We start from the raw sequence: 25938 nt of genomic DNA, 5'->3' as shown, positions 1-25938 counted from the left end.
GAGGAGATCGTCCAAGATCTACAAGCCATGAATGTTAACACCTCTTACGCCATCGCCGACGCACGCCAGATGGGGCGCTCGCAATCCATCCTCATCACCTTCGTCGGCACTACAACACTCCCCAGTGCTATCGTCTTCAACTGCGGGATCTACCGCTGCCACCCGTTCCGCCCGAAGGCCGAGGCCTGCATTAACTGCTGGGCTCCTGGCCACCGCGCGGACGTTTGCACGGAGCCCAAGTCCACCCTCTGTCACCGCTGCGGCCAGGCTCACAAGGCAGTCGAGCCCCCGACCTGCGTCCCCTGCTGCATCTTGTGCAAGGGAGCCCACGTCACGGGCTCGCGTCCGTGCAAGCTCCGGTTCGACCGGAACGGCCCGTCGTCACCTCCGGCCACCTCTAAGCCTCAGCCTCCCCCACCAGCGCCACCCACCGGGCCCATCCACAAGACCTCTCGGCCTTCCCGCCGCCGCTCTCCCTCCCGTGGTGCCCGGTCTGCCAGCCGCCACCGCTCCGTCTCCTTCCCGCCTCTGCCCAGGTCCGAGGCGTCCACCGCCCCCACCACCACATCACCGGTAAGCTGGAAATCGCAGCCTCACACGTCGGACCCCCAAACCGCGGCCCTCAAGGCCACTATCGCTGCCCAGCAGCTACAAATTCAGGAGCTGTCGCGCCAGTTGCAGGCCGCGCTAGCGCGTCTGTCCTCCCCCGCTCCTTCTCTTCCTCCTTGCCCAGCTACCGCACCTTCATAAACGCCGCCTCAGCCGGCGCCAGCAGAGGAGCCAATGATCACGGCACCCTCGGCTGCGTCATCACGCTCCTCCTCTCCCACCCGCCACCCCCCGCACAAACGCCGATCACCCTCCTCGTGACATCGTTCGCAAAACAGCCTGCTTCTTGGAGGCGTTTGAGCAGCGCGTCATGGCGCGCTTCGTGCGACTTGAGGAGCGCATCGCCAATGTCGACAACCGCGTGGCCACCATCGAATCCCACCTTACCGCCCTAGACACAAGGGTCGCGGTCCTAGAGGCCCGCCAGAGCGTGACTGAGGCCACCCTCGCGCACCTCTCGCTCCCCGCCCCCTCACCCCGGCACCTACCCCAACTCCGTCCGGTGACACCGCCATCCATCATGGCCAGACACCCCCCGCACCTTAATCTATGGCAGTGGAACTGTCGGGGGTTCCGGGGCAAGTGGAGCACCCTGCAGCTCCACCTCCAGAACATCCCTCCCGACACTCTCCCCTCTGTCCCAGCACTCCAGGAACCCCTAGCCGTCGCCGTGAGGTTCCCTATAGATAAAATCTTTGCCGCGCGCAGTATGCCCGAGCGGAAGCGTGCGGATACGCGCGCTATCACGGAGAGCGAACGCACTCAATCACCCAGGCGCAAGCAAGGAAGCGGGAAGCCAGCGCCGGAGGGAGCGCGGGAGGGGGGGGGGGGCGCACTTGTACTCTGCCAACAACCGCGCTCGTCGCTCGCCCGCACCGTCTCTTATCTCCACACGGCTCTGACCTTTGTATGCGCTGTGCATTCGCCGCTCAGTTTCCGTTGAAGCGATAGACCGCACGTACCTTCGCCCGCTGCGGCGTATGCGCTCGCTGCCAGCGTTTTGACAGTCGTTGTCTGCAGTCATTCAGTGTGATGTATTCATGTTTGTTTGTGCGCGCTCACACCACGCTTGTTCATTCAGTTAGTAATAGTCGGGCCACATTTTCCAACGCACGCTACACTGCAATGCTGCCCGGATCGGCAGTGCAGCACTACAGGTGTGTCCCTTCGCACGCGCTGCCCACGGGAGGCGCTTCTCATCAACACCACCGTTTCACACGCGCCTTCTCGTGGTCATCGAGTCTCTCTTCATGTCGGTCTACTTACGCCGCAGCACGCCTGCTTACTTAATCAGCTCATGTTTACTACAGTTCATATTGCTACCAAAGCCGCTCACCTTACTTCGTATGGCATTGATGTGTTGCTATCGCATTCATTGCTTCGCCCTTAGGGCGAAACTGTGACATTTTTTTGACACGGGCGCCGTGCACCAGGCGTGAAACATACATTCAGCTGGCAAATCAGTTATACACACAACACGAGACAAGTGCTTACCGGAGTCAAAGTATCGTTGGGTCAGTCGGCGCTCCTTTCTTCATGCCCGCGTCCACGCAGCCGAGCATACCTCCGCGTCAGCCAATGCACGGACGGGATATAGATACATCCCGCTTTTCGTCTTGTACGCTCTTGACAAAAATGTTCCTTATCGCGCAGCAGCAGATGAGAACACACACTCTGGTGCTTAGAGCTCACGACACACACATGGCGCACACGCAGACCAAGAAAAAAAAAAGCAAAATGGCGACAAAAACAAACGCAGAAGGCATGGAGGTAAAAAATATTTCCTTCCTCCATGGCAAAAGGCGCAAGAAAAAAAAAATGATATACCAATGTTGCCTGTTAACTTTATCATATTTCGCTAGGTTTGGTAAAAAACATCCGACATATTTTTTTTTTCGATAAACTTCAGTATTTTTTTATATGTTGTCAGCTATACACAAATTATAATACAATAAAATACATCTTTGTGCAAATGACTATTGGCTGCGTTAAAGCAATGCTTTAGTGCTGAGGACAACACTTAGGCATAGCCTTCGAGATCACCTTAGCGCACCAAATCTCGAAGGCCACACTTCGATCAAGTTGGTCACAAAGCAACCGGTCGCAAATGATCGCGAATCATCACTGTTCTGGCTCATTCGCTACGTCCTTGATTTCTCAGTCGCGCGAACGCAGTGGCATAGCTGGTTAACCAATGCGCTGAAGATTATTTTACGCGGCGATGACAGCGCGAGCAGACGTGAATGGCATCAATCGCGAAATGTTTTGTTGAAGCGATGGGCAGGTCGCGCTTGGTGCTGTGAATATGAGTCTCCATGAGTCGAGCCGCCATTTACGAGTTGTATATCCCGAATAAATCAAGCAGGCTAGGTGACATTTGTCTCCGTCCTGTTTCAAAGGTTTTTGATGCCGATAAATATAATCGTCATCATCATGTGGCTGGTCGCATGACCTCTGCCAATTGGCGGTGTGAATCGCACTGCATTTTGTTGCATATCTTGCCGTAAACAAATAACGCAAATTTTCTCGAGGTCGCCTTTCCGCTGGCTCTGTATCCGCGTGATAGCTTGCGATGCCACGTAATAGGCATTTTAATAGACACCAATGGGATCCATACATCGACGTACGATAGGTTCGAAACACAAGTTCAAAAACCGGTCATCTGCTAGGATTCTGTCTGCTTCTGCATGCACTGAGCAAGGCATGAAGCTAGGCATGCTGTCGCCAGCCATAGTAATTTAATGATTAGGGGTATTAGCTCAACAAAAGAGGCGCTCATTAGTTGGTTCGTGGACAGTAGAAAAGACAAATTTGGACAAGTTGGTGCGTCATCCTGAAGTACGTATGTGCTTACAGCGCGAGGCTACACGTGGGCGGAGAGAAGTAAACACGGACAACGTTTTCACTGTTTTCTCGCAGGGTTTTTTTTTCTGCATCCGCCAATGGGTAAGACGGGGGGGGGAATGACCTCAAGAATTCAAGAATGGCAATCTTCGGCCTACTATGGCAGTGCATATCCGAACGTAACACGGACAGTTAGCCAGGATGCCGGGCTTCCTTCATTGGATCGCGCGCCTTAAGTGAGAAAATGCAACGCCAAATCCATTAAACTTCGTCAACCGAAAATTTATTGAGCAATGCACAACGGAAGTTTTAATGAAATCTCATTGTGCTGGCTCATTGAGTGTTGGAGTTTCATTGAATTTTCATGGAATCAATGATACTTAAACAAATCGACAACGCAAATTCAATACTCATTTTTGTAAGGGTTCCGAATGGGGCAGTACGAAATAAGTCTCCAATTCTTCAGCTAGCCCTTGCTGCGATATTTCGACTGAGCCGGATGCCACCTCGCTAGCGCCTTTTTCACTGCTTTCACTAGCTAGGGGCTGTGCTTCCTGAGTGTCTATGTCATGAGGCATATTTCTGGCTTCGCTCCCGTGTTTCATCTTTGCCGCGATCTCCCGAGCTTTGGAACGCGTGAGAGCTTGGACTGTATGGTCACCAAAACTCAGACCCTTCTTCTTCAACAGCATCTCTGAGCGATTTGAAAATAAGTAGGGATAATGTTTGGACAGATTTTGTGACACTGCGGCTTCAGTGATCAATAGTCCGAACAGCCCCTCAATATTCACGTTGGCTATGGGCAAGCCGACACTATTTTCCTCAACTACCTGCCGGATCCATGCACATTCCCCGGTGAAATCCTCAGGTTTCACATACGCGGGGTGGACAATGTCCATTGTCGCAGCTGAGTCCTTAAGTACCTTACATGGCATTCCATTCACTACTAGGTCGCGAAGGTAGGGTTCTAAGAGCGCCAAGTTGTCGTCGTCACCATTCACAAAAGAAAAAAAAACTATTCTAGGCTTCCGACAGCCGATCGCAAGGTGTCCAGGCTCCTGGCAGCGGAAACAACAGACGATCGGTTTTGTAGCCTCCGATGCTTTTGTTGTTGTTTTTTCGGCTTTCGCTGCGCTGTTATTCTGGCGTAAATTATCGGCCGGCACGTCTTTGGTCCCACTTCCAACTTTCTCGTTGTGAAAGGGGCGCCTGTTTGCCTCTTCGCTGAATTTAGTCAACGGCCTGACGCGCGTTTTCTCGGATTCGCGACGTGCGGCGAATTCATCTGCTAGCGCTGCAGCACGTTCTAAGTCCTTTTCGCCCGACCTATCTTGAATCCACAGGCGCATCTCTTCGCTCAAGGACCCATAGAACTGCTCCTTGCAGATTAGCTCCACAACCTTGTTGTGACAACCGAACGCACCTTCCCCTTTTAGCCACTCAATTAAATTGACTTTCAGTTTATAACTGAAATCCTGAAAAGACTCGCCCGGTGTCCTAACTGCCTCCCGAAAACGGCGGCGGAAAGCCTCCGCTCAGAGCCGACATTTTCTTAGCAGCGCAGCTTTTACTTTCTGATAGTCCTCTGACTCGTCCTTTGTTAGCCTTGCAATTATTTCGGTTGCTTCGTAAGGAAGAACGGTCAGAATCTGTTGCGGCCAACTCTCTAGTGCCAACCCCTTTCTCTCGCAGGTTCGTTCAAAAGTAACGAGAAACAAACCCATGTCATCGTTCACCTTGTACGATGGCATGAGATCCCTTATCTTCACTCCTACTTAACCTGAACGTCTTTCATCTATTGAGAGGTTATTTGCTGATTGCCTGGCCAGATCCCGCTGCACGTCTACTTCTTTTAGTTTTAGTTCGTGAGCTCTCTGTTCCTCTCGTTCCTTTCTTTCTGCAGCTTCCTTTTGTTCAGCTTTCTCAGCTCTTTGCCTTTCCTCTGCAGCGTTTTTTTCAGCGTTCTCAGCTCGTTTCTCTATCTCTTCCCATGCTTCTGAAATTTCGTCCTCAAGAGCCCCGCACTTCTCAATCGCCTCAATAAGCTGCGGCTTTCTCTGACTTTTCCCGACCTCAATTCCCAGTTCTTCACAAAGTAATAACAACTCTGGCTTTCTCCGTTTGCTCAAATCCATGGTCAATCCCGAACGAGGACTTTCTTACTCTGCTGTGACGTGAGGAAGCTTTCAACAGGAGCCTGCACGTACAGAAAATAATTCGCCGTTTTAGAAAACACACGAGCTAAAACATGGCAAATTCTCAAAGAAAGTCAAGCGCTCACCATTCTGCTGAAGACAGGACGAAGGGTGGAGTCTCCCATTTCTGCCAACCAGCTGATATAATCTCGACCGGGTGAGGTGGGTCGTCACCGCAAGAATCAGGAGACTTCGATGAATGCGGGCATCGTGATGATGAAACATAAGGAAAAGACTGTATTCACTACATGGTTTTGACTCTATCCGAGTCTCGAGCGGTTCTGCTTAACACGGGGGCCAGGACGGCCTTGAATAACCCCTCGTGGTCTTGTGGTAGCCGATGTCTCCTTCGGGGAACTTGTGGAAGTGTCAGTCCTCTGTCGGGTGGTCAAGTTGACGACCTCCTCCCCCTCGGGTACTCTCCTTTGGTAGCTCGCCCTTTGCGTCTGCTCAGGTCGTAGAGGTGTGACGCTTTCTCGGGGATGAAAGGGGATTATCTCGTCACGGGAAAGGCGCTCGGGCTTGTTTCCTACATTTGAGAGGTACAGTTTCCAGGAAGATCATTACCGCCTCTTGGGGATGAAGATAATTGCCCCGACACGGTAACGTGCGCGGGTTTGGTTTCCCACAACTGAGATGCAGAGTTCCAAGCCGATCACAACAATGGAAAGAACTGTGAGAGCATCAGCGTGGAACACTTGTTGAGCTATTGGTGGATCTGAACATATAATCGAGGAAAAAGAAAAAACCCTTAGATTGATGGCTTCTGCTGGCAAAAGTTTTATAAGGCAAAATAAAATTAGAGCATTTTTGTACTTTTGTGGACTTCACATTACTTAACAGTACTTTTGTGGACTTAATTTGTGGACTTAACATAGAGGGCGAAGTGAGGTGAGAAAGAATGGAAGGTGTGTTCTCAGTAGGTTAGAGAGCAGTGGTGCCTATGTTTTCATTCAATTCTTTGCCGAGTATTATGCACTCCAGCTAGCATGGCTGTCAACATCAATCATAGACTCGTGACCTGTTAAGCTCACATTTCTATTATCCAACGAAAAACACACTTGTTGAGCATTTTAGAAATCTTTAATGACCACTGGAAGAACTGATTATGCCCTAGAGCGTGTAGCTCTACGGCCACTAAGCGCTTCCTGTGTTCCCTTGAAGCTGTCCAAGGCTTACAACTTCTGCTCTTAGTATACCACGAAAGAGGAATAAATGAGCTGAAGGAATAAACTGGAATGCCTGCTTTATGCTCTTGTTCAAAAAGAAAAAGAAGAGGTGTCTAATACACGAGCTGAAAGTCGGTGGTGTGTGTGACACGTTCCCCATTCTGACCTGAGTTATAGTTGAAATAGTCCAGAGATAAATGTTATTAACATATGTAAAATCTCAGTGGCTATGGAATGAAGCTCCAATGTCTCTGTACCTGAATAATTATATTTCCTAGTGTGACAAAGTAAAATTAGTTAATATTTGCTCAAAGGGCAGCATGGTTTCGAATGGGATGCATGGTGCCATTTGCATCACCAAAGTTCTTTGTGATTGTCATACATGATTGTCATACAACAGTAATGTCATAAACCAACACCATGCACCAGAAATATAAAAATTGGTAAGCGCAATAATGTGGACACTTAAACGATGAAGTGACCATGCTACCAAAACAAACTGCATTGAGCATTTAAGACAATACATATAGAATGTTAGAAAGGCTTTCTTCCGTGATAAATGTCAGCAGAGGTTGAGGTTTCTTGCTTGTCAAAGAAACTAAATTGCACAATGTACAACCTAAGAACTGATTTGCCATTGCACACCAATCATTTGACAACAGTTATGATGTGGCTTCAGGCACTGTATAAGTCTGCCCAGTCACAGATCTCTTAAGGGGGCGACAAGATTCCGTCGCCATATGCGTCATTGACAAGGCACCCGTCAGCAAAAATTTGTCGTGGTAAAGCGCTTGTGTCCTGTAAATAACGCCAGAAAAAGTTAAGCAATCATTCAGTGACGTATCTAGTTTTGGCATCGGGAAGTTTAGAAGCAAGCTCATCTTTTAGAGAAGAAATTACGCTAGAGGGTTTCTTATGCTTTTTGGCTCATTTTAGTCGACGATGACGATGTAAGTGGATAACTTCTCTGGTCATCCACGGGTTGTTTTTGTTAGTGCGCACACGTTTTTTAGTAACACACTTCTCAATACAATAATAAATAGCGTGTTTCAGAGCATCCCAGACCAGTCATGTTATCAGAAAAGTCCAAAAGTCCTACAGACAGTCTAATATTGTATGGTCATCGGCCTTAGGGAAATGTTTAATTTTTCTCTCTTGTTTTTTGTGTGATCTTGGATCACCAAGCGGAAAGGAGAGGCACACCGCCTTGTGGTCTGAGACGCCATCAGCGACCTCAACGGATTACGTGGATATGTCATTGCTAGTAAAAATTAAATCAATTGTTGAGTGGGCGCTTTCGACTTCTCTGGCATACTATGTAACTGCCTGTTTTAGATCACACATAATCATAATATCAACTAAAAGGTTACTTTCAGCGTCAAGACAGAAGCGGTGTTCAGCCAATCGATACAAGGAATATTAAAATCGCCCGCGAGGATAACCTTGCTGCCAGTGAACATAGCCGTGGGGTCGCAAAGTCTAGCCAGGTATTCAGAGGGAGCCATAGGTGGTCTGTACACAGCACACACAGTGAAAAATGGCTCCAGCAGTTAACACGCAAGGACTAGCTTTCGTGAGGGTTTAAAACAACACCAGTCAACGGGTGTCTTAACACTATGGCTATGCCATAGACACCCTACTATACTATAGTTCGGGGGAATTAGAACCGAATCGCTAATGTTATGTAACCAGATTTCTGTAATCACTGTTATGTGTGGATCGTGTTCAAGAAGCAAAAGTGCAATTTTACCTACCTTACTTACAAGGCTTCGCGCATTAAAATTGAGTATTCCTATATATTGCTACGGATAGTTGTGCAGAATTAAATGCCTTTATTCACAGGAGATGGATGATGGCTAGAAGCACTCCGTTCTCCTCTTCTTCCCAACTGCTTCTGGTATGCTCGTTACATTCCCCCACAAGCAGACGAAGCCCGCAGGGCGAGCTGGGAGGGATCAGTAGGATAAAAACGTTTCAGGCGAGCAACATGAGTCACCTGCGTTCTACTTGATCGCCGGCCATTGCCCAGGAGGCGAGCTATTACATAACGAAGTTCACTCAAACGCTCTAGGACAACGTGTGGGCCGGAATAGTGGGACAACAACTTTTGACACAAGGCCCGCTGGCGTTGCGGTGTCCAAAGAAGCACCAAATCGCCTTTGGCGAACGAAACAGGCCCGTGACGCTCGTCGTAATGGTCCTTTGAACGGTGCTGCGAGGCCAAAGTACGAAGACTTCGGCGGGCTTCTTCAGCGAGGCACACAGTCTTTGACACAGAATCGTCGTCGTGCAGAATAAAGTTTAAGAAAGTATCGAGAGGGCTGCGCGGTAGCCTTGCATAGAGGAGATAAAATGGGCTGTAGTTCGTAGTTTCATGTTTCGCCGTGTTGTATGCATAGCTTATGAATGGCAGCACGTCGTCCCACTTCTTATGATTGGAGGAAACGTACATGGCAAGCATGTTGGTCAGTGTTCGGTTCGTCCTTTCAACGAGGACATTGGTCCGTGGATGATACGTTGTGGAGTGACGGAACTCAGAAGTGCACAGACGAAGGAGCTCCTCAACGGCGTCCGCCGTGAACTGGCGACCACGTTCACTGATGATAACACGCGGCGGGCCGTGACGAAGGACCACGGAACGCAGCAGGAAGAGTGCCACACATGCAGTGGTGGAAGAGGGTATGGCTGCAGTTTCTGCGTACCGTGTGAGATGGTCCACGCAAACGATTATCCAACGGTTCTTATTGTTAGATAACGGAAATGGACCCATAAGGTCAATGCCTACTTGCTCGAAAGGCTTACTGGACGGTGTCAATGGCTGCAAGGGACCTGGCACAGCGGTGGTTGGTCGCTTGTGACGTTGACAGGTTTCACAACTAGCGACATAGTGTTTGGTTGTCTGGTGCATGTTGGGCCAGTAAAATCGCTCTTGCGCGCGGTGTAGTGCTCACACGAAATCTAAATGACCAGACGTCGCATGGTCATGCATGGCGCGTAAGACGTCGGAGCGGAGACTCTCGGGAACAACTAGAAGAAAACGTGCTCCATTCCCGGAGTAATTGTTCTTATAGAGCAACGCATCACGAATGGTGAAGCGACCGCTGCCTTGAGAAGTACGAGCGGCGGCAAACAGCGGATCCAGGTTGAGATCATTGCGTTGCTCTCTCTGAAAGTCTGCCGCATCGGGGAACGTACGAGTAATGGCAGCGAGACAGTCATCAAGATTCTCAGCTTCGCAGTCGGAAGTCGCAAGAGGAATGCGAGAAAGGCAGTCTGCGTCGGCATGACGACGTCCGCTCTTGTATGACACTACGAAGTCATATTCCTGAAGGCGCAGCGCCCAGCGCGCGGGTCGACCTGAGGGATCACGCAAACCAACCAGCCAGCATAAAGAGTGATGATCGGTGACTATCTTAAATGGTCTTCCGTAAAGATAACATCGAAATTTCTGCACGGCGAAAACAGCTGCCAGGCATTCCTGCTCCATGACCGTATAATTGCGCTCCGATTTGCTCAGACAATGGCTGGCATATGTGACGACATTTTCGGCGTTGTTGTGACGTTGTACAAGTAGCGCTCCTATTCCGATTCCAATAGCATCGGTGTGAACTTCAGTCAGGCAAGCTGGGTGACGCAAGAGGGGTGCTGACGTTAGTATAAACTTCAGTTGCGAGAATGATACGTCACACTCCGGTGTCCATGTGAAGGCTGTCGCAGAATAGATGTCAACGGGTGAACAATGTCGGCAAATCGTGGTTCAAAACGACGAAAATAGGAACATAGACCAATGAAGGAGCGGAGTTCTCGTCCTGTGGTTTGAAGGAGCTGACTGCTTCATTCTTACGATGATCGGGTCTGACGCCATCCTTGTCGACGAGATGTCCCAGAACCCATGTTTGACGCTCGCCAAACCGACACTTTTTTGAGTTTAAAACTAGTCCAGCTTTCTCAATGCAACTCAGAACAAGGCTCAGGCCGGCGTTATGTTCTTCCAACGTGCGGCCGAAGATTACAACATCATCCAAGTAACACGTGCATATCTCCCACTTTAGGCCACGTAATATTGTATCCATGAATCTTTCAAAGGTGGCGGGAGCATTACAGAGGCCAAAAGGCATAACATTAAATTCGAATAAGCCATCGATCTGGGGTCACGAATGCGGTATTTTCCTTGTCTTTAGGTTCCATAGGTATTTGCCAATACCCCGATCGCAGATCAAGCGTCGAAAAGTAAGAAGCAGCGTGTAAGCAATCGATGACATCGTCGATTCGCGCTAGTGGGTAGACATCCTTCTTCGTCACAGCGTTTAGGCGTCTGTAATCTACGCAGAATCTCCAGGAGCCATCTTTTTTCCGAACAGGATTACTGGAGCTGCCCATGCGCTGGACGACTCTTGAACAACACCTTTGTTCATCATTTCCTTAACTTGTTCTGCGATAACCTTGCGCTCGGTGGATGACACGCGGTAGGGCTTCTGGCGAATGGGGTGTGCTGAGCCGGTATCTATTCTATGGCGAGCTCGTGATGATGGTAAATCAAGTGGCGCATCTCCGTGAGTAAAATAGAATGCAGCAACATGTTGGGACAGGATTTGTACCAGTGCTTGACGCTCAGATGTGCAGAGAGCCTTGCTGATCATACGGAGAATCAGCTCTGCAGAAGGGCGATAATCGCATGGAGAGTAAGCAGGAGCGGGCTCTGCTGTGAGTACTGCTATTGAGCTGCATGAAGCTTCATCGAAAAGGGCAATTTTCATGCCTCGAGACAGGACTACTGGCGTGGCGGAAAAATCCAGCGCCCACAATGTTGCGACGTCATGCACACGACAGAGCAAGGCACGAGTATACATTTTTTAGCACAGTTAATGCTGAGGGGCCTAATAACGAGCTCAACGCAAGCAGCGTAAACAGTAGTCGCACAAACACGAACGGGTGTTAGGCACCATGAGGGGGCAAGCACTTCATCAAGCACACTCAGTGTGTCCATTTCTTCGCCACACAAGCTTTGTTCAGAAAGCGCGGGTAAAAGCACCTCGTTCAAATGTATTTCACCATTTGCACAGTCCACAGAAGCGCCGCAGTGTTGAAGAAAATCTATGCCGAGAATTACATCGTGCGAACAGCGGGCAAGGACTAAAAACTCTGACACAAACACTTTCCCAGCCAACGTAACACTTACAGCGCAAACACCGAGGGGGTGGAGCTACTCGCCGCCCACTCCACGAAAGCTAACGGCATCGTCCCATGAAAACTTAACTTTGTGGCCTAGGCGGTTCTTGAAAGCGAGGCTCATGACAGACACATTCGCACCCATGTCAACTAAAGCAATGGTCGGCAATCCGTTAACTAGCAAATTCACTTTGTTTTTGATCATCACAGCAGGCAGAGGTATTTCATCCAAAGACCGTCCGGCGACCTCCATCGGCCGCGGATGCTAGTTTCCCGGCAGGGGCTACGATGCAAGACGCCGAGGGGACGGAGAACGACGAGGACGGGAGGCTGCGGTCAGACGCTGGCGAATCGCTGCGTCTGATCTCGCGCGAGAAACGGTCCGTGGGAACTGGTCCATGGGTCATGCGATGTACGGGTTCCAGGTGGCGAGAACATCGGTGGTGACGGCGTTGGCGACAGTAACGAGCTATGTGTCCCGTGGAACCGCAGCTGTAGCACACGGGAGGGTCACGGTTCACTGTATACTCCTCAGAACCAATGCTGGCTCTCTGTGGGCGGTGAGTTCGTTCTCTTTTGGGTAACTCGCAGCCAGTGTTCGCTGGGATCGGTTGTATCGGTCGTAATTTGGGTCCTGGTAGTATGGTCGACGTTGCTGTGGTCGAGTCCTGGAATCATAAGTCACGAGGCCTTGGCAATAATAACGTGGCTCTACCCATCGTGGTCGAGCGTCAGAGGGGGCGCCGCTTTCGCAGACAAGTGGTGGCTGTTCATAATCCGCTGAACATAATCGGCGGGAGTCCATAATCCGCTGAACACCCGGAGAAGGATGAAACGGTTGTTTCAACAGCTGGTGACGAGCATGGGTGATAAGTATCGCCAGGGGCGGATCCAGGTTTTTTCTGAGGGGGGGGTCAGCTTCTGTCAATGATGATGATGATGATAGTAGCCTTTCTCATTTACCGAAATGCACCGTTTCTGCTCACGATAAACCCGCGTTTTATACGGCTAGAGCAACACCTGTAGCCCGCCGTGGTGGCTCAGTCAGCTCAGGTGTTGCGCTGCTGAGCACGAGATCGCGGGATCGAATCCCGGCCGCGGCGGCGGCATTTCGATGGAGGCGAAATGCAAAAACGCCCGTGTGCTTGCGTTGTAGTGCACGTTTAAGAACACCAGGTTGGCAGAATTAATCCGGAGCCTTCCACTACGGCGTGCCTCATAATCAGAACTGGTTTTGGCACGTAAAACCCCAGAAAGAGGAAGAAGCCCTAGCGAAGCCAGGTATCGGTTTCTCCGAGCATAAAGGAAAAGGACGTTACCCAATACAGCCATGTGCTTGGCGGCTGTGCCTGATGATACAGGGTGTTCAAAACTAAGATTTATGGTTTTCTTAAAATTAGGCACTGGGAGGCACGCAAAGACCACCTGTGCAAATAAGTTATGTGGCCAGGTGGGCACAAAGTGAGAGGATAATTATCGCTGTGAGCAGCCGAATTCACTTAAGTTAAACAATTATTTTTTGTCGACTCCAGTAAGTGGGTATGTTTGTATTGAAAACTTAGAGACAGTAGTGTTTCCACACAGTATCGGTCGGAAGAATTATTCTAGCGTGTTCGTGCTCCGAGATATCCGACTCCAAATTTCTATTGTCGTACTGCGCAGAGTTATGGAATCGACGCGGGAGTGGTTTATGCTTCGCGGTTCTGTGGAAGGGAGGCATTTTGAACGTTTTTAGGGCATTGACATCCTGATGGGTGAAGTGTTGTCATGAGATTCGTGCATGACAACATCAAACTTAAAACGGCAGTATATATGAAATATTCGTTAGCATAGCTAAAAAGGTTTCTGTTGTTGATGGTGTAGTTGTTGCTTTTGATTTCAATAAAACTTACAATACTTGGAAATCAGCAGTCACTTTATTTGCGTAGCCCAGGAAATGACCATGCCCGGTCGTCTAGTCACCATTACCCACGCGCATTGCCCTCCGGCTTCTCCGCTCGCGCCATTATCTCGGCATGGCAGCTGCCGCCATCTTTACAGGCTGCGCGGTCGCGTGTTACGACAGCGGTTGCGGGTTCTTCGATTTCTTTCATTTCACCAGCCGTGAGGGGAAGGGGGTCAGTTATTATCTTTGCCAATGGCTCCGCCGCGTTGTCAGACTAAACGCCGTACCCAACAGCCGCGTCACATCATGGAGGAGCTTTGCGCCAATCCTCACTCTCTTGCATGCGTAATCATGCGAACGACAATTAAAATTTGGAGTTGGATATCTTGGAGAATAGACATGCTAGAAGAATTCTATCAAGTGAAACTGTGTAGAAACACGGCTGCCTCTAACTTTTCAATACAAACATACACACTTACTGCAGTCGATAAATAGTTAATTATTCAATTTTAGGTAATATTCGGCTGCTGACAGCGATAATTATTATCTCACTTTGTGCCCCCCTGGCCACATAACTTATTTTCCCAGGTGGTCTTTACGTGCCTCCCAGTGCCTAATTTTAAGAACACCATAAAGCTTAATTTTGAACACCCGGCATATCTAGCGTGTATTGTTTCTTAAAATAAAATTTGGGATGATCAGTCGCAGGTTTGTTATAAATGCGTAAGCACGGGTCCATCTTTGGAGTTCTGTTGGGACATCTTGATTTCCTTAAGAAGATTCTTTGTGTTCGGCTGAGACACCTTCGTTTGCTTTGGAGCTCCAACGCGGCAACCACTACGCTGGTTGTTTGCGATATGCGAATCACCGCGTATGAAGAAGACTCACGACGCCACCTACAAGAACGATGTGGCCTAGTAGCCGAGAGCGCGAGCCAGCGTCTACATGTTTTGCTTCCCACGCGACGTCATCCTTTTACACAAGGCGCGCATCTGCTCCCGTTTCTCTAACCACGCGTGGTTAGCGGCCAACGCCCGCGCGCTGGCGTTGGCCGCTGACGTCACGCTCCCCCACTTCGCAGCCGCTGCTCTAGGCTTCGCCCCGCTCCGCGAGAACGTAGGGTGCCTCGATGCCCAGCGCCGCCGTCCAGGGTGGAGACAACCCCGCTGGCGCCGCCATATTGAGTCACACGAGCTGAGACTCAGCTACGCTTGCGTTCATAAATAGTGTTACTCGCGGCGCACTTCCAAGTGCTTTGCCTTGATGAGGATTATTTTATCGGTATCGCATCTGCACATCTTTATAACCAATAGCCGTTAACTCGTCGAAGGTCCAAGACGTAAATGTATGGCGCCGGGAACATGCCCCAAGTTGCCTAATTCAATTTACATTTAATATGCCGTGTGTATGTTTGAAATTCGCACTATTTTTTTTTTGCGCTTCGATGCTTGGTATATAAGGTTTGCGAACCCCTGTGTGTGGAAGTTTTTCTTTTTCGCTGTTGTATTTTGGTTTACACGTCACGCCTCGTTTACCGCAGCCAGCCACTCGCGCACGGCGGTTAGCTTCCCTTGCGTTGCGCGTGCTCTTCGCGTTCGTTGCAATTATTTGACGATATCTACGCGCAATCTTGCTTTTTTTTTGCCCACAAAACTGTGTGCTGACAGGATTAAGCTGATGTAAAAATAACTGCGATGTGAAAATAAGGTTTAGTTAGTGCTGTAGAGAAACATGTAACGTAACTTGTCTGTGTCAATCTTGCGTAGTACACACAAGAAACCAAACGATGCACAAAATACATTTACATATAATGTCTAGTACAATCAATCATGCAAGAGATATGTACATGAAAAATTATATGTACTGTGTGGCGCCTGAAGGTTATGTTGAAAGACGAGATAAAAAAAAGAAATTCGCAAGTAGGCTCGACACACAATTCGGGATAGTGAGAGTTTTTTTTTACGTTATTCATTACATGGGGGGGGGGGGGGGGGGGGCTCAAGTGAGTACATCAACCTTATAACACACAATATAAATTGAAAACAAGAATGCAAACAAGAAAACGCAACTGCGGGTAATATTAATCAAGATATCCAGCCAGAATACATCAGCTACCATCGAATACGTCGCATCAGCCAAATACATCGATGGCGAGTACAGAACATCTTATATATAACCATTAGAACACTGATAACTACATTGAAAAAATAAACAACACTGCATACATATCGCGTACAAAAACTGTAAATGAAACTAAGACAGTCAAATACAGATTAGCAATGTTTTTCACTTCGAAAATATAGTCCATGATGATGTAGGGCTGTTGACTTTAACAGAGGGTGCCCATCCTGTCGATTTCCCTCGTACTGGTCCTCTTCAAAGTGTTTCTAAGTACAAGTAAAACAACAAAAGTGATTATTGATATGAAAAGTTGCCTTGTAAATACAGAGAACCCATTACAGTGCTTAAAAATAAATTTTCGCAGAAGTAATGCTGTATTACCTCGCTTCACACGTTTCGAAGAAATGCACAGGCTACAACAGACACCATGCCAGAAAGCACCGAAACATTTTGGTCCCATGATGCCCCTTACCTCTACTACACCTGGGCATACCGTGCACAGGCATTTAAAGACCGTCACAGTACCCACTACGATCAGGAATGAGCACGAATGACCATCGGCTTACGAGCACCACGCTACAAATATATTCGTCTAAAAAATCAGCTATATAACGTAACAACCTGAGATCCGCAAGATATCTGCTGAGAAAAGAGAAAATCACAATGCTTCGCTTGCCACGTACACAACAGCCGCTCTCCCCAGAAGAAGCACTGCGTTCTTTAGTCCCAAATAACCAGTAGCGAAAAAAGAAACTGAGGGGAAAAAAAAAGAAACAAGAGACACACGATGTGTGCTTCCCGTGAAAAAGTAAAATAGGTGGTTTACATGACGATTTGTAGCTAATGTAAGGCTATTTCGCGGCGAAGCATTTTCGTAAGTTCTTAAAATAAGTGTACTACTCGCATAGACTGCGCCGATCAAAACGGCAAAAGCCATGCGACGCGCGCTCGCAAACCATAGGCTACTCAGCATCGGTGCAGTGCTTAGTTCGTGAGCGAACGTAGGTACGTGAGCGAGGATCAGAGAATACTTTCTTATTTAAATGAAAAACACGATGCGATAGTCTAAACTTTCTTGACACTTACCTCGCAAATGTAGGAGCTATCCGTTGCCTTCCAGTGATACCGCTTTACTTGGGCTTCCCATCTCTTCCTTCGCTCTGAGTCCCGGGGGAAGCGTAAACAACGAAGCCCTTTACGCGTCGATCCGGTGCACTTGGGAACACAACAGCCCGTCATGTCGACTCGATGCACTTGACAAGCTTGTCATTCATGCGGCTGAACACTGTCCAGCAAGTAGAAGCGTCAGCGAAGCATCCGCGCGCACTGTGTCTCCAACTAAGCACCGGCACCAAGCACTCGCAACCGCTCGCTGTGACTCAAGATGGCGTCGCAGCGAGAAAGCGGCGGCGCGGGGGCGGTCAAAGGATGGCACCACCCTGAACGGCGGCGCTGGCATCGAGGCACCCTACGAGAACGGCCACTCAGATAAACGGATCCGACGGCTTTGAGCCTCCTATGCTTAATGTACGACAATAAAACTGCGAAGTTACAATGAAAAACTTGTAGCGTACGAACCGTACTGTGCTCGTACTGGATAATGTCAACGTGTAACTGTGATCACACTTCTTTCTGGGGTTTTACGTGCCAAAACCAGTGATCACACTGAGTGCTACAGTTAAAAAAAAAAGTTGCCTATGCGAAGTTCTTAGTTTAGCTGTTCGTTGTTATTATTTATATATGAACACTTCAGCGAGATATCTCTTTCATTAAGCAGGTTGGTCGCGGAACCGATGACAGCCAATGAGGCAACCGATGACACCCCAATCGGGAACTGAGTTGATCAGTTGCGAAGGCGCTCGAGCGGACATCTGCGTGCTTGGCAAAAGGCACGTCCCCTCGTTCATTCGACGCCACCGATGGGAAGAGTAAGGCACGGCCGGCGCCAGGAGGTCCAAGGTGTTCATGAGAAAAAATAACTACGGCAGCTTCGCGACACCACACCCCTACGGAATAAAACTAAGCTTGTGAGCGAGCTAGCTTTACTTCTACATGGCTCATAGCACTGGTACTCGCGAAAAATAATTTTGAAGAATGCTGGTGGCGATACTTTTTTTTTGGGACAGGGCCATTCCCCTGTCAGCGAGGGGGCGATGCAGAAATCTGAGGGGGGGGGGGGGGGGTCAGGACATCCGGACATCCCCCCTGGATCCGCGCCTGAGTATCGCGGTGAGTCACTTGTGAGTGCAGGCTGAGCTCTTCTCGAACTGTTTGACGGATCGTTGAAGCGAGATCCAGCGACTGGTCGTTATCTATGCTTGCAACGGTCGTAACGTTGGCTAACCTGCCAAACTTGGGCGTAACGCGCCTCGTCTTAAGCTGCTCGAACGTGCGGCAGTGCCGGATGACGTCGGCGGCGGAGGCCAGGTTGTCTTTAGCGATCAGAAAGCTATAAACGTCCTCGGCGATTCCTTTTAGGATGTGTCCGACTTTGTCTTCCTCGGACATGCCAGAGTCCACCATCCTGCAGAGTTTTAGCACTTCCTCAGTGTAGGTCATGCATGTTTCACCCGGCACTTGCGCGCGTTGTGAAAGCGTCTGCTCTGTCATTTTCTTTTTCGTCACCGAGTCACCGAAGCGCTCTTTCATTTGCGAAACAAATCTTTCCCATGTTGTGAATGTCTCCTCGTTGTTATCAAACCACACCAACGCGGTATCCGTAAGGAACAACGCAACGTTGGAAAGCTGAGAAGTGCTATTCCACTTGTTGTAGGCGCTCACCCGTTTGTAATGGATTACCCATTCATCGACATCTTCGCCCGGCTTTCCGGCGAAGGGACGTGCATCTCGTAGTTGCTGGACAGAACCGGCAGGGGCTGGGACAGGCCGTTGCTCTTCCGCGTCGCGGGACATCTCCAACTCCGCTGGGTTCGGTGGAAGTCCAGCAAGGCGGCGGCTTCGACGAAGAACTTGCGGTATAACCTCCGTCTTCGGGTGTCGATTACCCAGCACCTTCCACCACAACTGTTACGGAGAGTTGTGCAGAAATGACTTTTTCACAGGAGATGGTGACCGCGCAATCCGGCCTAGAAGCACCTCGTTCTCCTCTTCTTCCCAACTGCTTCTTGTATGCTTGTTACAATATTTTGTCTCAGCACGTGTGCTATGTCAATTTGTGCCTTCCCTCTGTTTAGAAAGTGCGACGCGTTCGTTTTTAGCATCGTCGCATATAAACAGTGTGCCATCAATTTTTAGCTTATCATGCGAAAGAGATACGCGCTTCTTATTCTCTCGATCAGTTTTAGCGCTATCCCAGAGAAGTTTACCTGCGCGCAGCGTTGCCTGGCTGTAGTCATTTTGGTTGAAAATGTTTGTTCCTTTAAGCCTGCTGACATTTTGAAAGATGGCCAATTTTTCCAGTCTTGAAAATAGGCGATCACAGGGCGGCAACCTTCCACCAAGACGGTCGATACGGGTTTGCATTTAACTCCAAGTTGTCCGTCGAAAACGTCTTCCACAACGCTTTTTCTTAAGGTTGCCTCGTCTTCACCGCTCAGCTAGTTAATGCCATAAACAACAATATTCGGCCTTCTATTGCGATCCTCGAGGTCGACAAGTTTTCTGTTTTGCAATGTCAATGATTCGTGATTGGTTATACGCAAATAAGCTTAGTTTAAATATAAATAAAACAAATTACATTCTCTTCAAGCCGACCAATACCGGTTTGCATTTAACTCCAAGTTGTCCGTCGAAAACGTCTTCCACAACGCTTTTTCTTAAGGTTGCCTCGTTTTCACCGCTCAGCTAGTTAATGCCATAAACAACAATATTCAGCCTTCTATTGCGATCCTCGAGGTCGACAAGTTTTCTGTTTTGCAATGTCAATGATTCGTGATTGGTTATACGCAAATAAGCTTAGTTTAAATATAAATAAAACAAATTACATTCTCTTCAAGCCGATCAATACCGGTTTGCATTTAACTCCAAGTTGTCCGTCGAAAACGTATTCCACAACGATTTTTCTTAAGGTTTGCCTCGTTTTCACCGCTCAGCTAGTTAATGCCATAAACAACAATATTCGGCCTTCTATTGCGATCCTCGAGGTCGACAAGTTTTCTGTTTTGCAATGTCAATGATTCGTGATTGGTTATACGCAAATAAGCTTAGTTTAAATATAAATAAAACAAATTACATTCTCTTCAAGCCGATCAATACCGGTTTGCATTTAACTCCAAGTTGTCCGTAGAAAACGTCTTCCACAACGCTTTTTCTTAAGGTTGCCTCGTTTTCACCGCTCAGCTAGTTAATGCCATAAACAACAATATTCGGCCTTCTATTGCGATCCTCGAGGTCGACAAGTTTTCTGTTTTGCAATGTGAATGATTCGTGATTGGTTATACGCAAATAAGCTTAGTTTAAATATAAATAAAACAAATTACATTCTCTTCAAGCCGATCAATACCGGTTTGCATTTAACTCCAAGTTGTCCGTCGAAAACGTCTTCCACAACGCTTTTTCTTAAGGTTTGCCTCGTTTTCACCGCTCAGCTAGTTAATGCCATAAACAACAATATTCGGCCTTCTATTGCGATCCTCGAGGTCGACAAGTTTTCTGTTTTGCAATGTCAATGATTCGTGATTGGTTATACGCAAATAAGCTTAGTTTAAATATAAATAAAACAAATTACATTCTCTTCAAGCCGATCAATACCGGTTTGCATTTAACTCCAAGTTGTCCGTAGAAAACGTCTTCCACAACGCTTTTTCTTAAGGTTGCCTCGTTTTCACCGCTCAGCTAGTTAATGCCATAAACAACAATATTCGGCCTTCTATTGCGATCCTCGAGGTCGACAAGTTTTCTGTTTTGCAATGTCAATGATTCGTGATTGGTTATACGCAAATAAGCTTAGTTTAAATATAAATAAAACAAATTACATTCTCTTCAAGCCGATCAATACCGGTTTGCATTTAACTCCAAGTTGTCCGTCGAAAACGTCTTCCACAACGCTTTTTCTTAAGGTTGCCTCGTTTTCACCGCTCAGCTAGTTAATGCCATAAACAACAATATTCGGCCTTCTATTGCGATCCTCGAGGTCGACAAGTTTTCTGTTTTGCAATGTCAATGATTCGTGATTGGTTATACGCAAATAAGCTTAGTTTAAATATAAATAAAACAAATTACATTCTCTTCAAGCCGATCAATACCGGTTTGCATTTAACTCCAAGTTGTCCGTAGAAAACGTCTTCCACAACGCTTTTTCTTAAGGTTGCCTCGTCTTCACCGCTCAGCTAGTTAATGCCATAAACAACAATATTCGGCCTTCTATTGCGATCCTCGAGGTCGACAAGTTTTCTGTTTTGCAATGTCAATGATTCGTGATTGGTTATACGCAAATAAGCTTAGTTTAAATATAAATAAAACAAATTACATTCTCTTCAAGCCGATCAATACCGGTTTGCATTTAACTCCAAGTTGTCCGTCGAAAACGTCTTCCACAACGCTTTTTCTTAAGGTTGCCTCGTCTTCACCGCTCAGCTAGTTAATGCCATAAACAACAATATTCGGCCTTCTATTGCGATCCTCGAGGTCGACAAGTTTTCTGTTTTGCAATGTCAATGATTCGTGATTGGTTATACGCAAATAAGCTTAGTTTAAATATAAATAAAACAAATTACATTCTCTTCAAGCCGATCAATACCGGTTTGCATTTAACTCCAAGTTGTCCGTCGAAAACGTCTTCCACAACGCTTTTTCTTAAGGTTGCCTCGTCTTCACCGCTCAGCTAGTTAATGCCATAAACAACAATATTCGGCCTTCTATTGCGATCCTCGAGGTCGACAAGTTTTCTGTTTTGCAATGTCAATGATTCGTGATTGGTTATACGCAAATAAGCTTAGTTTAAATATAAATAAAACAAATTACATTCTCTTCAAGCCGATCAATACCGGTTTGCATTTAACTCCAAGTTGTCCGTCGAAAACGTCTTCCACAACGCTTTTTCTTAAGGTTGCCTCGTCTTCACCGCTCAGCTAGTTAATGCCATAAACAACAATATTCGGCCTTCTATTGCGATCCTCGAGGTCGACAAGTTTTCTGTTTTGCAATGTCAATGATTCGTGATTGGTTATACGCAAATAAGCTTAGTTTAAATATAAATAAAACAAATTACATTCTCTTCAAGCCGATCAATACCGGTTTGCATTTAACTCCAAGTTGTCCGTCGAAAACGTCTTCCACAACGCTTTTTCTTAAGGTTGCCTCGTCTTCACCGCTCAGCTAGTTAATGCCATAAACAACAATATTCGGCCTTCTATTGCGATCCTCGAGGTCGACAAGTTTTCTGTTTTGCAATGTCAATGATTCGTGATTGGTTATACGCAAATAAGCTTAGTTTAAATATAAATAAAACAAATTACATTCTCTTCAAGCCGATCAATACCGGTTTGCATTTAACTCCAAGTTGTCCGTCGAAAACGTCTTCCACAACGCTTTTTCTTAAGGTTGCCTCGTCTTCACCGCTCAGCTAGTTAATGCCATAAACAACAATATTCGGCCTTCTATTGCGATCCTCGAGGTCGACAAGTTTTCTGTTTTGCAATGTCAATGATTCGTGATTGGTTATACGCAAATAAGCTTAGTTTAAATATAAATAAAACAAATTACATTCTCTTCAAGCCGATCAATACCGGTTTGCATTTAACTCCAAGTTGTCCGTCGAAAACGTCTTCCACAACGCTTTTTCTTAAGGTTGCCTCGTCTTCACCGCTCAGCTAGTTAATGCCATAAACAACAATATTCGGCCTTCTATTGCGATCCTCGAGGTCGACAAGTTTTCTGTTTTGCAATGTCAATGATTCGTGATTGGTTATACGCAAATAAGCTTAGTTTAAATATAAATAAAACAAATTACATTCTCTTCAAGCCGATCAATACCGGTTTGCATTTAACTCCAAGTTGTCCGTCGAAAACGTCTTCCACAACGCTTTTTCTTAAGGTTGCCTCGTCTTCACCGCTCAGCTAGTTAATGCCATAAACAACAATATTCGGCCTTCTATTGCGATCCTCGAGGTCGACAAGTTTTCTGTTTTGCAATGTCAATGATTCGTGATTGGTTATACGCAAATAAGCTTAGTTTAAATATAAATAAAACAAATTACATTCTCTTCAAGCCGATCAATACCGGTTTGCATTTAACTCCAAGTTGTCCGTCGAAAACGTCTTCCACAACGCTTTTTCTTAAGGTTGCCTCGTTTTCACCGCTCAGCTAGTTAATGCCATAAACAACAATATTCAGGCCTTCTATTGCGATCCTCGAGGTCGACAAGTTTTCTGTTTTGCAATGTCAATGATTCGTGATTGGTTATACGCAAATAAGCTTAGTTTAAATATAAATAAAACAAATTACATTCTCTTCAAGCCGATCAATACCGGTTTGCATTTAACTCCAAGTTGTCCGTCGAAAACGTCTTCCACAACGCTTTTTCTTAAGGTTGCCTCGTCTTCACCGCTCAGCTAGTTAATGCCATAAACAACAATATTCGGCCTTCTATTGCGATCCTCGAGGTCGACAAGTTTTCTGTTTTGCAATGTCAATGATTCGTGATTGGTTATACGCAAATAAGCTTAGTTTAAATATAAATAAAACAAATTACATTCTCTTCAAGCCGATCAATACCGGTTTGCATTTAACTCCAAGTTGTCCGTCGAAAACGTCTTCCACAACGCTTTTTCTTAAGGTTGCCTCGTCTTCACCGCTCAGCTAGTTAATGCCATAAACAACAATATTCGGCCTTCTATTGCGATCCTCGAGGTCGACAAGTTTTCTGTTTTGCAATGTCAATGATTCGTGATTGGTTATACGCAAATAAGCTTAGTTTAAATATAAATAAAACAAATTACATTCTCTTCAAGCCGATCAATACCGGTTTGCATTTAACTCCAAGTTGTCCGTCGAAAACGTCTTCCACAACGCTTTTTCTTAAGGTTGCCTCGTTTTCACCGCTCAGCTAGTTAATGCCATAAACAACAATATTCGGCCTTCTATTGCGATCCTCGAGGTCGACAAGTTTTCTGTTTTGCAATGTCAATGATTCGTGATTGGTTATACGCAAATAAGCTTAGTTTAAATATAAATAAAACAAATTACATTCTCTTCAAGCCGATCAATACCGGTTTGCATTTAACTCCAAGTTGTCCGTCGAAAACGTCTTCCACAACGCTTTTTCTTAAGGTTGCCTCGTTTTCACCGCTCAGCTAGTTAATGCCATAAACAACAATATTCGGCCTTCTATTGCGATCCTCGAGGTCGACAAGTTTTCTGTTTTGCAATGTCAATGATTCGTGATTGGTTATACGCAAATAAGCTTAGTTTAAATATAAATAAAACAAATTACATTCTCTTCAAGCCGATCAATACCGGTTTGCATTTAACTCCAAGTTGTCCGTCGAAAACGTCTTCCACAACGCTTTTTCTTAAGGTTGCCTCGTTTTCACCGCTCAGCTAGTTAATGCCATAAACAACAATATTCGGCCTTCTATTGCGATCCTCGAGGTCGACAAGTTTTCTGTTTTGCAATGTCAATGATTCGTGATTGGTTATACGCAAATAAGCTTAGTTTAAATATAAATAAAACAAATTACATTCTCTTCAAGCCGATCAATACCGGTTTGCATTTAACTCCAAGTTGTCCGTCGAAAACGTCTTCCACAACGCTTTTTCTTAAGGTTGCCTCGTCTTCACCGCTCAGCTAGTTAATGCCATAAACAACAATATTCGGCCTTCTATTGCGATCCTCGAGGTCGACAAGTTTTCTGTTTTGCAATGTCAATGATTCGTGATTGGTTATACGCAAATAAGCTTAGTTTAAATATAAATAAAACAAATTACATTCTCTTCAAGCCGATCAATACCGGTTTGCATTTAACTCCAAGTTGTCCGTCGAAAACGTCTTCCACAACGCTTTTTCTTAAGGTTGCCTCGTCTTCACCGCTCAGCTAGTTAATGCCATAAACAACAATATTCGGCCTTCTATTGCGATCCTCGAGGTCGACAAGTTTTCTGTTTTGCAATGTCAATGATTCGTGATTGGTTATACGCAAATAAGCTTAGTTTAAATATAAATAAAACAAATTACATTCTCTTCAAGCCGATCAATACCGGTTTGCATTTAACTCCAAGTTGTCCGTCGAAAACGTCTTCCACAACGCTTTTTCTTAAGGTTGCCTCGTCTTCACCGCTCAGCTAGTTAATGCCATAAACAACAATATTCGGCCTTCTATTGCGATCCTCGAGGTCGACAAGTTTTCTGTTTTGCAATGTCAATGATTCGTGATTGGTTATACGCAAATAAGCTTAGTTTAAATATAAATAAAACAAATTACATTCTCTTCAAGCCGATCAATACCGGTTTGCATTTAACTCCAAGTTGTCCGTCGAAAACGTCTTCCACAACGCTTTTTCTTAAGGTTGCCTCGTCTTCACCGCTCAGCTAGTTAATGCCATAAACAACAATATTCGGCCTTCTATTGCGATCCTCGAGGTCGACAAGTTTTCTGTTTTGCAATGTCAATGATTCGTGATTGGTTATACGCAAATAAGCTTAGTTTAAATATAAATAAAACAAATTACATTCTCTTCAAGCCGATCAATACCGGTTTGCATTTAACTCCAAGTTGTCCGTCGAAAACGTCTTCCACAACGCTTTTTCTTAAGGTTGCCTCGTCTTCACCGCTCAGCTAGTTAATGCCATAAACAACAATATTCGGCCTTCTATTGCGATCCTCGAGGTCGACAAATTTTCTGTTTTGCAATGTCAATGATTCGTGATTGGTTATACGCAAATAAGCTTAGTTTAAATATAAATAAAACAAATTACATTCTCTTCAAGCCGATCAATACCGGTTTGCATTTAACTCCAAGTTGTCCGTCGAAAACGTCTTCCACAAC

The sequence above is a fragment of the Dermacentor silvarum genome, chromosome 1 (assembly GCF_013339745.2).
Source record: "Dermacentor silvarum isolate Dsil-2018 chromosome 1, BIME_Dsil_1.4, whole genome shotgun sequence".
Lineage (NCBI taxonomy): Eukaryota > Metazoa > Arthropoda > Arachnida > Ixodida > Ixodidae > Dermacentor > Dermacentor silvarum.
Note: the sequence above shows the minus strand (reverse complement) of the source record.